A 15708-nucleotide genomic window follows, 5' to 3' on the forward strand; every position below is an offset into this window, starting at 1 on the left:
CTAGTCCGTAGGCTTTCTTTACTTCGATATTTGGAAACGAAGTTTGTACGTATTCCTTTCGCCTTTGAGTTATTTTACGAATGTAAAATAGCTGTATCCCTCGTTTGACCGTGTATATTACGATAATCTTCTCTGTCGCGATGAATGTTCTTCTTAATTTGCAGTGAAAATTGCTATCCTTCTCTCAAAGAAGTTAAGAATCGACTGATTTCAATTATTTTTACGGACCATAGTTGTTCTTTCTAGGAAACTTTTCTTTCTCGCCGGTCAATATCAGCCTCCGCCTTCTAATTACGATCGACTTGCCATATGACTACATTCCGTATACATTTACGCCGCCCGAAGCTGCTCTGCGCCATTTTTATTCGCTACATCTCCATGTTAATGACAGTCTCAACTGTAACGTAATGGTACAGTACGTACCATATAGAGCGCCAGACATCTCTTCTTTTGATGGAACATATCTCTTTCCGGAATCACCAAAGCTTCCTTTTTGTAAGTTTTCTACAATGTTTCCTTTAGTCTGCTCATCAACTTCATTATTTAAAAAATTGAAAGGATGGCTTCTGACAAGTACCACAAGTGTTGACTGAACTTGTTTAAAAGCCGCATTGGAAATCAACTTGTCAACTTTCTCGTAATCTTTTAAGGTCTTCAAGAAACAAAAATATGATTCGGCGCTTTTATCGCCAAACTACTGTGATAGTTCATATATCACACCCCCGAATTATATGTAGAAGTTAGAGATATTATTGTCAGTATTCGATTTATTATTATTATTACTATTATTATCTGTATTTCATTTGTATATTTTGTCATTTATATTTGTAGGCTGGGAGATATCCACATATGTAGGTATGAGTAATTTGTTTTGCACGAGTGGGAAAACATTGCTATATTGGGCTCTGGTAATTTGGATGACTCATGTGGACATCCCAGTGTCTGATGAGATGTGTTTGTTGATGTTCTTGTACTAGGAAAGTTCTATGAGTCATGTGATATACCGCAGCGTTTGTTTATTTCTTGGGACCAAGTATGGATTCAGGGCATGGTCTTGATGAGAGCATCACTCATGATTGGCTGGCAAGGACCAATCCAGACTTATTATCTGAGAGGAAGGGGAATGCTGATGTCTATAAAGGATGATCGAACGGCGGGAACCAGAGAAGCACTACGGAAGAGAGCCACAACTGATACACTGTACGGGAAGGAAGTGGTGCTGATACACGGTACTGGAGTGACACGGCTGCAATGGACTGGACTTCAAACGTTCGTGGACCGTAGTCTTGTTATGCTCGTGGTAAGTGGATGATTGTGGAGTGCTTGCGCATTAAGTATTGTAGCACTTGTGGCGGTCTGGCATTATATGTTGGTGAAAGCTATCTCAGACTTTCCATAATTTATGTTCAGGATCGATAAGCGTGTGTTGTTCAAATGTATATATCTTTACAAGTGTTAAAGTCTGTGAACACAGTATTACGAGGTACAGTATCGGTGTGATGTTAGAAGTGCTGATTATGAGAATTCTCAAGTAATATTGATAAAGAGACAGTGAAGGGTATTTATCTACATATATGTGCATTGTTCATCGGACTATCTGCAAATGGTAATTTAGTTCTCGGTTTCGTTTTCCCACTGTTTTCATTGTTGTTATTGTTGTAAATATGGTGTCTTCCAGCAATATTTTATGTGTGTATTATATGTATAATGGTGTGTGTTGATGAGGTGCTCATGCACGGATTTTGTTAAGAATATAGTTAGCTATTTTAGAATCAGTGGAGTTATTGATGAGCCTAGATCCAGTTCCTACCTATTTAGTCGTTTTCAGGAGGTTAGGTAAGGCCTGCAGCAGATGTACCCGTACGCAGCATTATGTACACACCCTGGGATATAAAGTTTATCATGCTCTATCAAAATTCGAGGGATCCATTCTGGTGAACTCTGGCGCCCATACTACGGACATTTCGGTTAAATATTTTATTAATTTCTTTCGAGCATTGTGTGAAGCTTTTGAGTAATGTTATTTATTTACATATTTTTATTTATGATATTTTATTGATTATATTTTACATTATTCATCGAGTGATTACACTACATCCAAGCCAGGGCTTCACGTAAACTGCTACAATGAATATACAAACATCTTGTAAAGCTTGTTTGTCCTTAAAACTTTGTCATTTTAAACTGGGACTTCATTAAACACATTTTTAAGGAGTAACTTGCTCTTGCCATCCATCGTGCTTGATCCATTGCACCAGGTGTTATTTTTATTTTATTTTTAATGTCTCCACACAAAGAAAAAATAGCGAGCTCGCGATAATCATTTCGTACAGTCGATTTTGCCAGCTCGTTGTTAAAAAACGTCACCAGTTCAATAATATTTGCCTCACAGAGATGATGATGGACAAAATCAGTGCACGGATCGATGACACTAGGATTAATATTCTACCAGTTGTCTCTAAACTTTTTGAACGGCGGAATATCAGGACTGTTAGTGATTTGTTGGATCTTTGATTCAAACACCCTTTTGAGCACCAGTTCGTAAATATGATGGCGGCAAGGAAAGAGTAACAACTCTCTTCCTAGTTTTTGCTCTAAAAGCACACAAGCTCCGTTCAAGCGTCCTGTATTAGATGCTGTTGTATCACAGCACATTATTTGCACCTTATCATGCACGTTCCGGTCATGAAGGGCATTTGACACTGCTTTCGCTTGCTCTTTGCCGGAAGAGTTGTCTAACTCCGGCACAGCAAGCAGTTGTTCTTCCTCTTCATATGAAATAATAATTGGTAGGCGTTCGTTTTTAGAACTTCTTACATACAGAGCAGGTAACAATTTTCCATCCCAATGAACAGTAACTACTTCGGGCACGTTATTCTGAAAATTGGATTTTTTTGCTAGTGGCTTTACGTCGCACCGACGCAGATAGGTCTTATGGCGACGATGGGATAGGAATGGCCTAGGAGTTGGAAGGAAGCGGCCGTGGCCTTAATTAAGGTACAGCCTCAGCATTTGCCTGGTGTGAAAATGGAAAACCACGGAAAACCATTTTCAGGGCTGCCGACAGTGGGATTCGAACCCCCTATCTCCCGGATGCAAGCTCACAAAATTGGATTTAATGGATCTCGCTCTATCTTTTCTCATTTGTGTATGAATGCGTTGAATAGAAGATTTGTTGATCGGGTAATTGGCAAAACTAAGACCAAGTGCTTCTACTACAGACTGAATTATACAAACAGAATCTCTGATGCTTAGTTGACATCTGTCTAAAGTTGCAACTAATTTAGATGTGATAAAATATTTTCTTCCTCTTCTTGTCGACGTAGCTATAGAACTTATAGATTTAGATGTGGATGGCAGGGATGCTTCCAGGCTTTCTTCAGAGCTTGTGGATTGTTCTTCTACGTCTTCATGTGTATCAAAAGTCCGTAAAGTTGCAGATTCCAATGAGCTCGTGGAGAGTTATTGCTTTAGTCACTTTTTATCTTCTGCGAGATTTCTCAGCCTGGCCCTTTCTTATATATCAGCCAACGTTTTGTTAACACCCGCTTTTGCAAAAATATTTTATCTTCTTCGATTTTTATCCTTTCAAGAGCATCAGCATGTGCGATATCTAATAAATTATTTAATTCAATTTGAAAGTTCTCTTCGCGGCGACTATGTAAATCCTGAATCTTCTTGCTATTTTTTTGCAGTTCTCGCCAGACCTGATAAAGATCCACTAACTTCTTAACACAATTAGGCACAGCTCTGGTAGGTATTTTAGCCTTTTCCCAGAATATATAGCACTCCCGAATGACAAGATTTGCGCTTTCGCTAACAGTCAACTTAACCTCACGTATATAGAAAAATAGAACTGCGAGAACTTGACGATTAGATGGTAACTTTGTGCCGGTTATTTGGTGATTTATTCCACCAACCAAGAAAATGCTTTTTTTATTGCTCCTTAGTTCCATTGACATCTTCGAAATATAAAACAATCCGTGATAGCTACCCGATAAGCAAAAACTAAGTGACAATAACAATGAGAGCGCGGCACTCTTGTGACGAACCTTGTATAGACATGTTTGCGCGCGAGTCGGCACGGGTTGCACTGTTCAAAATAAGGAAAAAATTGTTTTCGGGTGTTTTAGGCCCAAATGAATTAAACAATAACCTATGCATTGAAAAATTAAAACTTTGAAAAATAAGGGACAACCTACTGTATGTACACTAGTTTCTCGGCGTAGAATTTCGTTTAGTGATATAAGCACGTTACGACATGAGCTTTTGTTAGCAACAAGTGAGGATAGTGATGATGAATCCAATAAGAGAATGTACAAAGACGAGATTCATTTTCATAACCACACTTCGACGAACATTCGCTAGTGATTTCGTATTACCCCAACACTGGTTGACTATATTTTTGAAATGTCCGCTAGACTTAGCCTGAAAACCGACCTTTCATGTTATCTCCCTTATTAATCCTCCCGTTGAAAAATGCACATGAGAAAAATAAATTAGAATTGGATTTCCAAACAGTTTGATCGATTTCCTGTCAGGTTGGTCTTGTACTTTATATATTGTGGGAGAGTAAAAATCACCATTTCGGTCCCCTATAAAACCCCAGTCCATTCCGGTAATTTGAAATGGTATAAACCTTAAAACCTACCCATGTAGGGGTGGATGCTAAATATAAAGTTTGGTTCAAATATCTCAGTACTTTTAAAGTTGTAAGAAATACGCTTTACGCGCACCCGCTCTTGCGTTAAGTCCGGTAGAACTTATACCGAAAAACGGTCCGTTAATGATATCTCCGTTATTAATCCTGGTATAGAAATGATGCACATGAGAAAAAAAGGTTTAGAAATTAATTTCCATTAAGGCAGGTAGATTTCCATTAAGTTTGGTTGTGTATATTTTGAGGGAGTGCAAAATCACGGTTTCGGTTTCGTAAAAGTCCTCACTCAGTTCAGGGATTTAGAAACGATGCTTGCGCTAAAACCTACCCAAGGACAGGTGGATTCTGAATATGAAGTTTGGTGGAAATATATCCAGTAGTTTTCAAGTTATAGGACAGACAAACAGACACCAAAGCTAAAAATGATGCAGATGGTCATTATTACACCTGAAACGGATAACTGTACGGAAATTTCGCCAAAATAATCAATGTACAGACACACGGTCGTTACGATTTTATTTATATAGAAGATAACCAACGTGTTAGAATATTGGTTAACAAGTCTGAATATAAATACACCATGGCCCTAAAATAACATATTTCATATACATGTTATAAAATGGGACAATGGATTTTTATTTATACAATATAAAATACCTCTATAACGAACCTTTAACCTGCATCACCCTTTCTGATGCTCAAAAAATACTGGACACATCGAGATTAAAGTAATTAAAAACATACTTCACAAATAATAATAATTAATATCACCTTGATCTAACATCACTGGAATGTCTATCCAGAATTACATAAGTTATAAATCTTGTGTATTATCTTCTTTAAGAAGTAAAATGCCCCATCATTCAAATAACCTAGTGAACATAAATATGTTGCCCATATTGACTAAGCCCTAATAAGAAATTGGATAAAAATTTGCTGTGCAAGTACAAGTAATATTCATTTGTGAGATTGTTATCACATATAATATTTTACATGCTTGATATATAAGGCTAATGGTGAAGTAGTCTTCACACTTGCCAGCTCGTACTTCCTTAGGTATTAAAATACCGGTGTGTAAAGGTGATGAGAGTCTAATTGTGATGGGAGACGATTGCAGTGGTAGGCCAATGAAGGGAAGCTAATACAGTAGAAGAATTTGAGTCGAGACAAAGGAATGAAAGAGGAAGCTGGCTGGTTGAATTCTGCACTGACCATAATTTAGTCCTTGCTAACACATGGTTCAATCTCCACAAATGACTGGTGTATAGATGGGCGAGACCTGGAGACACTGGAAGTATCAAATAGACTTCACTATGTTTAGGCACAGATTCAGAAACCAGGTGTTGGATTGCAAGACTACCAGGAGCAGACAAGGACTCTGACCTCAACCTGTTGGGCATAAAGTGCATCTGAAGTAGAAGAAAGGAAGGAATACAAGGAGATGGGATCTAGGCAAGTTGAAAGAAAAGAGTGTGAGGGATTGTTTCAAGGAATATGTTGCACAGGGACTAAATGAAAAGGCTGAAGGAAGCACAGTAGAGGAAGAATGGACAGTCGCGAAGAATGATATCTGTAAGGCTGATGGAGGAAAGTTATGGATAAAGGAAAGATCAACAAAGAATCAATGGATAACTTAGGAAATACTACACCTGATTGACAAATGACGAAAATACAAGAATGTAAAAAAGAGCGGGGGGCAGGCAAAAAGGAAGACAGGTGAATAAATAATGTAGAAAGTGCAGGACAGCAAAGGAAGAATGGCTGAAAGAGAGGTGCAAGAATGTTGAAGGTGCTATGGTTATAGGAAAGGCAGATACTGCATACATGAAGATCAAGGAAACCTTCGTAGAAAGGAAAACTAGCTCTATGGATATTAAGACCTCAGATGGAAAACCGCTTGTAGGAAAAGAAGACATGGCAGGAACCTATCCAACAGTTGTATCTAGGTAAAATAGTAGATGATAGGGTTCTGGAAAAAGATGATGCTGATGACATCGGAGTTGCAACTTTGAGGTCAGAATAAACAATAACAATTACGACTGTCAACAGTTTCGCCAGTGATATACTGTCTATTCTGTTGAAATCCTTTCTTTAAACAAAATTTACAACATTATCGCGTTATTTAAAGAAGTTATGTCTTTTATAACTGTTCATTATGATACGCACGGACGCAGATCGTGTTACATACTCTGCCCCGGCTTCTCATAATTTGTATGATTCTATTCCGAAAACGCAATCATTTTCTCGGCAAGTAAACTATCCACCCTAGCCACTTTTTCCCTTAACAAGAGGTTTTCATCAACTGACTCTTTGACATCAAGTGTATAAGCTTCCGAAAATGTTGCTACCAGGTGATCATTTACTGGTTTTATCTTGTATATTTTGGGAGGAATTTGTCCGATATACGCCTCATTGTCAGAGAAATGTAAAAAGGCTGTGGAGGAAAAATATAATGATAATAATAATAATAATAATAATAATAATAATAATAATAATAATAATAATAATGGCTTCATCAGACCCTGCAATAGCTGGAATACGCGGGGAGGAAGAAGATGGGTATTTGCTTTACGTCCCATTGACTACTTTTACGGTTTTCGGAGACGCCTAGGTTCCGGAATATAGTCCCGCAGGTGTTCTTTTACATGCCAGTAAATCTAACGACACGAGGCTGACGTATTTAACACCTTCATATACCACCAGACTGAGCCATGATCGAACCTGTCAAGGTGGGATCAGAAGGTCGGCCAGCGCCTCAACCAACTGAGCCACTCAACCGGCGAGGAAAATTGTCTTCTGTATCATCAGCTCAGAGAAAATAGGCGTAGTCAACAAACGATTGCGAGAAATATAGTGACCTAATTTAGGTTTCCGTACCATCCCCTGCTGCAACAGTATATGCATAAGAAGCTGTATTTCGTCCTTATAAAACAGACCCAGTCTTAATCTCGACTCCTTCGTTTCATCTTACAAAACTGGGTTTTTTGTGCGATTTTCTATTGAGCACCTTTTGTCTGTTCAGCTAAGTTCTGGCATATCTTGTTATCGAAATATAATTCAAGTATTTCGCTCGGTTTTGTTTTCCCTAAAACACTCCCATTACAACATGATGGAATTTTGGAACAAAACGGGACCTTCTTTGTACATTTTCAGCCTAAGTTGACGAAGAAGTTACACTGGTTGTAATATCATCAGTATTATCTTCACCATTGTCACTGTCATGATCGCTACTTGAACTGGAATCGAACAGTTTTTGTCTCTTTCGCGACTTCGGAATATTCGCATCAGCTGGGCGCAAAGACTGTGCATTCGAGCCTGCAGTACTTTTCCAGGTAAATTCCTGTCTCTTCGGTAGAACTTACTTCACTAAGGTCACTATTCTCCCCACTAAAAAAGTGGGCAACATGTATCATGTAAAATAATGTCAATTGAGGAATTTCGTACCATGACCCGCAAATCACCTTCATGTAACGGTGAAGGCCGGTAATTCTTTTAGACATTTTAGCGGCAATAATGTAAGAAAGAGAATCGAATACAACCCTGGTATATGCAGTTTGGAAGGAAATCATAAATTGTCTGTATTACAGAACACATGCGTGCGATAATAAAAGTAGAATAATTGGATCGTTCGGGCGCCTCCTCCTCCCCCTCCTCAGGCTCCCAGGGGCCCGCTCCTCCTCCTCCTCCTGAGGGGCATCACAGGGATCCGCTGCTCCTCCTCCTCCCGGGAGGCCGTCCCAGGCGCCCACTCCTCCTCCCACGGGAAATTCGAATTGGTAAACAAAGCCACGTGCTTTTTTGACACCTGTCATCCGCCATCTTTAATCAAGAGAGCACCGTGCTGCCCTCTTGCAGGCAATTTCGTCAGCTGTTATCCGCCATCTTTAATCAACAGAACACCGTGCTGCCCTCTTTATGGCTACTACCTTAAGCACATAGTAGCGGGCAATTTGAAAAGTTCCGTTACCTTTCATCAGCCATCTTTAATCAAGACAGCACATTGCTGCACTCTTTAGTTGAAATGTGGTGGTGGCGAATTCCACGTGCTCTTGTTTGGAAACAAACCCACATGCTTTTTTACAATTGCCATCCGCCATATTTAATCAACAGAGCACCGTGCTGCACTCTTTAGTTACATACCTTTGAAATGTGGTGGCGGGAATTTTAAAAATTCCACGTGCTCTCGTTTGGAAACAAATCCACGTGGTTTTCTGACAGCTGTTATCCGCCATCTTTAATCAAGAGAGCACAGTGCTACACTCTTTAGTTAAAATATGGTGGTGGCAATTCGAAAAATTCCACATTCTCTCGTTTGGAAACAAACTCACGTGCTTTCTTGACAGCTGTCATCCGCCATCTTTAATCAAGAGAGTACCGTGCTGCACTCGGTAGCTGAAATATGGTGGCGGGAAATTCGAAGTTCTTTACAAACGCATGTGCTTTTTTGACAGCTGTCATCCGCCATCTTTAATCAACAGAGCGCCTTGTTGCCCTCTTTAGCTTCTTACCTTTGAAATGTGGTGGCGGACAATTTGAAAAGCAGCCATCTTTAATCAACAGAGCACCGTGCTACTATCTTTATCGTAGTAGTGGGCAACTTCTACGTCACAGTTGTCATCCGCCATCTTGTATCGCTAACCTTAGTGTTTCCCTCTTTAGCTACTTACCTTTGAGGCGGACTATCAGAAAAAGTCTATTTGACAAGCTGTTATCCGCCATCTTGCATCGCAATCCTCAGTGCTGCAGTCTTTAGTTGAAATGTGGTGGCGGGCAATTTGACAAGCAGCCATCTTTAATCAATAGAGCATCGTGCTGCTATCTTTTGTTGAAATGTGGCGGTCAATTCCACGTGACAGCTGTCATCTGCCATCTTGCATCGCTAACCTTAGTGCTGCCCTCTTTACGACACTACTGGTAATTTAAAATCCACGTGACTCTTTAACAGCTGCCATCCTCTATCTTGCATCGCAATCCTCAGTGCTGCCCTCTGTAGTTGAAATTTAGTGGCGGATAATTTGAAAAACTGTATTTGACAAGCTGCCACCTTTAATCAACACAGCTACCGCTATCTTACATCGCTTACCTCGGTGCTGCACTCTTTAGCTACTTACCTTTGAAATGTGGTGGCGGACAATTCTATTTGACATGCTGCCATCTTTATTCAACAGAGTACCGTGCTAATATCTTTACGGCTACTACATCGCTAATTAGCACTTAGAGGCTACTACACAAGATGGCGGTGGCTGTTAAAGCCTCTTTCTCTGTTAAGGCATAGCTTTATCGAACAAGTTTAAACATGCATCGGGATAGCTAGAGTAAGCACGTTCTACAGTGATGACGTCATTGTGCATGTTTAGACTTGATCGTTTTCTTAAGAGTAAGTAGGTGTAAGGAATGCAATAAGTACAACATTTTGAATGCGATCAAATATTTATAATGCACTACAACAGTGTTCGTTTTGCTGCTGACTAAGATGGTATGCTTCTTAACAACGTTTTTGCAGTATGCTTCTGAAATGCCTCCTGCAACATTCAAATTAAACGAAACATTTAGACATATATTATACTAAGTATGTTATGCTTTACAGAGAAGATTATACACTCCTTACCTTGTTGTCATTCCTTTTCTGAATCAACATCATCATCACCATCATGAGGTACTAGAGAAAGTTCATTCATACACTGTGTACAGAATTCAATCCTCGGATTTGGTCCATCCCAATCATCATCACCATTTTCTCCTCGATGCTTGTAATGTCGTTGACAAGTTCTGCATAAAGCTACTTCGATCGACATCTTACTGTGTAGAGGAAGGATGTCCCAAAAATTTTGTACGTAAGAGGCAGCGTACGTAGATAATAATCCTGGTGGTAAGTATTGAATAAGGTGTTTCGGCATCGACGTTCTATGTTTATGGAACATCTTAATAGCCTCACTCGTGTAAGATAAATAAGATGTTGCGTATGAGCATGCAAACAGCACGCACCTTTACAGTTTTGTTCCATAGCGTACGATGTCGAAGCACGCACTAATGTTTATGATAAAGAGCTATCCTTATTTATAGTCTCGTAACAATATTCGTTAGCGGATGGTAAGTAACATCACTTATATGTATAATAAGGCAATAGGCTGCTGTGTTAGCAGGAATGTTTTCAGGTGTTTCAAATTCTAAACGAATATCAACTGGAGATTCTTTTATAGATTCTTCATGATAAGAGCAGCATATAACTACAATCGGTGCTTTATTTTTAAATTCTTGAGGTGTAAATAGCGGACGACCTCCTTTCTGATAATACGATGATTGAAATTTACAAAATATGTCGTAGAGCATCCCACATTTATTTTCTCAAAGTTAATGTCTATGTTTTCGTAGGGATACGTAATTCCGTTGAGATATAGTCTAACGTGTCTTAAGTTACAGTGATCAAACAGTGAGCTATCTTTTTCGTGATTGAATTTACGATTAGTTTGAAATCCAAAAATAATATACAAGTGTTTCTCAGTAAAACGTGATGTTTTAACAGCCCAGCTATGCTTGTTTGTAGGTGGTAACACAGAATATTCATGCAGTTCCCAACTTCGAAAACGAATAGGTAATGGTGTATCATTTTCTACAATCTTGAGCAATCGAAGTTTTTCACGATCAGATAAGGTTACATGTGTAATCCTCCACAGTATACGATGAAGTGTAATTTTCGATTCTACAGGTGTTCCTACTGATTTAAGAGAATTGTAATCACTTCGATCACGGATTAGAATAAGCTCTTAGTTTGCTTTGATTATAATACGTGTAAAGTCTTCTGCGAAGCCAAAAATATATTTTAGTGATAACATACCCGTAAAAGTTCCATCATCATTAATCATCCAGTTGTTAGTAGCTTTTGGACACCATCCTGCCATCCGCAGAAGATTACTTTCTTCACCACAGAAAGCAGGGTAGAGTTTCATTGCACTTGTAATACCAACATTCTTCGTTCGATATATTTCAACATTATTTACTTCATATCGCGCTTCAGAAAAGAGAAAAGCTATTGCATGGTTGTTTAGTTGTGAAGTGCTTGGTCCACTTCCATCCGACTTTTCTAGTCGTTCTTCAATATAGAGGTAACTTTCGTGTGGTAAGGTGTATACATCTTACTGATTAATAATAAAATGAATTTCATCATTGTTATTTAATCCAAACGTAAAAGGTTGATAGGAATGAAGCTCACTTCGTACTACACCTTCACGAGTTTCTACTGTATTCGTAATGTCTAGCATTTCTTCCATTCTGTTGTAGTAGTGTATATCCAAAGTCTTTGAGTATCTGCTTATGGGTATCTGTTAACTGGATGAGTCTCTGCACACATGTAGTATGTCTTCGGAATGTCACCGTGTTTTACAGATGTTTTTCATACCGGTTTGAGATGTAGTTTGTAAGCTACGTACGCGTGCTGATCTAAATGAATAGGCTGATTATGTTTATTTGCAAGTCTAAGAGTAGTGTTCCTAATGTGTTTTACAGACACAGGATGATAAAAAACTACTGCTGGTTTCTCACAAATAGTGTATCCACGTTCCGCTGTGACAATAAAGTCGTGCAGGACGTGCGAAGGTTGTAGATTACTATTCAAGTCTGTAATAATATTACAAGTAATGTTCACATGATAATCATCGAAGAGTATTATTGGTTGATCAGACTCGTAACGTACGTTCGGTAGGAGCTCCCTCGATGAAAATCCAAGCAACGGTCCAATCGAATCAGGTTGTGATTTGAAGTCAATCTTAAATGATGATTCAATAACACATTTATGTGTAATGTTGCTTATAGTGATTGAGAACTTGTAATTATGATTACAAAACCAACTTCTCCAAACTGATCAATTAATGTACTTTCAATATAGTCATGAATATCGTCTACTGAATAATTACCTGAGGGTAGTGTTAGTACATGCTCATCGTAATGGAACTTGTTTACACCATCACGCACATTATAGATTTTATTGTAGCTTTCAAATTATACTAGTCCAAGACTATGCGGCTGATAGCCAAGTTCGATTGGCGGATTAAAATAGACGGTTGTTTCAGTTCCTTCTCCACGTACAGCAAACGTTCTTTTACTGTTCGTCCTCACGTAGACACTAATGCACTTTCACTACTGTCTGGGTTTGAATATGAGAACATAAGACATAATCGTCCGCACATGCGTGTATTAAAGTTTTGCACACGGGTTTTATTGTAAACAATGTCTGCACTGCTTCCGAAGAAACGTATGAGCTCAAAAGGAGGAGGTAAGACTCCATAGCTATCAAAATACCATACTTTAGATTTACGTTTTACATAAGCAACGTAATGAGTTCCAGGTCCACGACTGTTGTCCAAGTTAATTACGGCACTTTCACGTTCATGTGGGCGCGCTGGTAGTTGATCGCGCATATAAACACCTCGAAAATAACGAATTCCTAGTTGTTTAGCAAACGTATAAACTTATGCGTTAGAGCTCGATGTGGCAGTGCATTCAGTAGACGTTTTTTGTAGAAATGTAGATACCAAGCCCTTTCTTGTATGGTGTTAGCTTCATGTTCACACCCTTGCCTCGTAATGCAATTGCCCCCATCGTCTTGTTATGACGTTCACTCTCTTTCAACTGTTGTTTCGCTTCTTCTACGGGTTTAACAGTTCTCGCTACAGCACTAGCACCAACTAGCAATGACCCTAAAGCTGCTAGGCCAGCAAACAGCGCAGGATGAAATCCTCCTCGTTTTGGTACAGGAATAATTCGTGCACTTTTACTAAATATTGCTCTGCACTTTGGAGAACTTCTCGCCCTTGCTCCGCGTAATGCCTTAGTAGTAGCTACACGAGGATTGTATTCCCCTCGAATATTTTTTGCGCAGCCTTTATAACATATTTCCATCCAACAATTATTGCTTTCTTCTTCTTCATGTCGTTTGGATATCGTTGTTTTACCATGCTGTACACGACTTTACTAGTCAAGAGCAAATCATAAACTAACCGTTACTTTGTTTCGTTTAATATATATATTACCATTACGTACTTTATGATTCAGTTATCATGAAGATTATAAAGCAGCAAGACACACTACCTGTTACCGACATTGTACCACTTCTCTTACCTAGTTCTAGTATCAGTACAAGAAAACGTCATGGAAAGTTGTTTCCTTTTACTGTTCGATGTATTATATCAGGACCATCGGGATGCGGGTAAACAAATCTTTTACTTACACTTATTACTTCTGTAAATGGTATACGCTTCGAGAATATTTGCGTTTTTGCAAAGTCACTCTATTAACCGTTATATACTATTCTACAAACTGTAATGCACGATCTAGTTAAAGATGGAATAAGATATTTTAAATTTAATTCGCATGAGCAAGTACCATCACCAGACGATGTGCTTCCTAATTCTCTTATGATCTTTGATGATGTCGCAACATAACAGCAAAACGTTATTCGTGCATTCTTTAGTATGGGTCGGCATAAATATGTTGATTGCATCTATTTGTGTCAAACCTATTCTCGTGTGCCTAAACAGTTGATACGCGACAGCGCAAATGTTGTTGTGCTTTTTCGACAAGATGAGCGCAACATGCGACATGTGTATAACGATCATGTTAACACTGATATGACATTCGATGACTTTAAACGTATGTGTACTAAATGTTGGTAATTACACCGTTACAGCTTTTTAGTTATTGATAAAGAAAGTGATGTTCACCATGGACGATATCGCATGGGTTTCGATCATTTTATATGCATTAACACAGAATTACATTAACTACTTGATTAAAAACCATCATCATGTTAACATCTAGCAAGGAGGTTACAAAACATATCATCCAAGCTCGAAACAATATTCGACGGAAATTTAAAGAGCTTAAACGTATTCAAGCAGACACGGATTTATTTTAAAAAACACAACTAAGTACACCACTCAAAGAAATTTTTAATTCTACTTCATTACCGCAGTCTACTTCAAGTTTTGCTTCTATGCAAACATCATATCATAATGAGATGCATGAAGGAGTAGAAAAGCATGAACAAGATACGGAAGAGAAGAAGCAGGATGTAGATCAAGAAGAGGAAGGAAAGGAAGAAGAAGAACATAATAATACATCACCATCTAAGCGTGTTGACTTTTTAACTACAGATGTTATTGCTGAAACACCTACTACATCGACGCAAAATCTACCATATTTGTCTGAGGTTATGATAACACCGGAGTATCGCAATCAGTTTAGAACTTTTATTCAAGATACCTATGGATCTCTCTTTGCACCTTATATAGCAAAACTTTTTACAGGACAAACTTACACTACCTACGGTATTCGCTACGAAGATGACTGTTTCTGGATAGGAAATTCAAATGTTAAGATTAATAACAACAAACTCATTGTAAAAGGTGTTACCTATAAACCTACGAAAGGACACTTAGAACATCTTTTCTCACGAATACCTGACAACGATACAATTTTACAAGATGATCTTAAAAAATATAAAGCAATATTTTCTGCTACTAACGCAACACGACGTAATTACAAGAGAACAGAGGCTGTAAATTCAAATAAGAGTTACAAGTATCGTGAGTTTATATCTAAGCTGTTTCCGACTGCACGTAGACTTGATGTTATCTACAAGACTTTGTTGCCGTATGTGGATGTAAGATACTGGAATAACCCAAACTTACTCGTTGAACGATTACAACTTTTGAGCGCATAGCAAGAGGCTGGTCACACAGGTCACGAATCAGAAATTCTAGAAAAAGAAAGAGAATTACGTTATGCCGGTATAATTTTGGAATGGCTCGTCAACAGAAGATCTCACCACTAAAGGGAAACATCGCGCATGATTTACATAAACCAGGACGTCGCACCTACTGTCCCAGACGCGTTATTACACGAGGAAAAGATGATCTCTGGCAAGCAGACTTAGTAGAAATGATTCCATATGCCTCTAGTAATAAGGGGTATAAATATCTACTTGCTGTTATCGATGTGTACTCGAAGTTTACTTATGCACAACCCGTGCGTTCTAAAACAGCAGCTCAAGT

The sequence above is a fragment of the Anabrus simplex genome, chromosome 1 (genome assembly GCF_040414725.1).
Source record: "Anabrus simplex isolate iqAnaSimp1 chromosome 1, ASM4041472v1, whole genome shotgun sequence".
Lineage (NCBI taxonomy): Eukaryota > Metazoa > Arthropoda > Insecta > Orthoptera > Tettigoniidae > Anabrus > Anabrus simplex.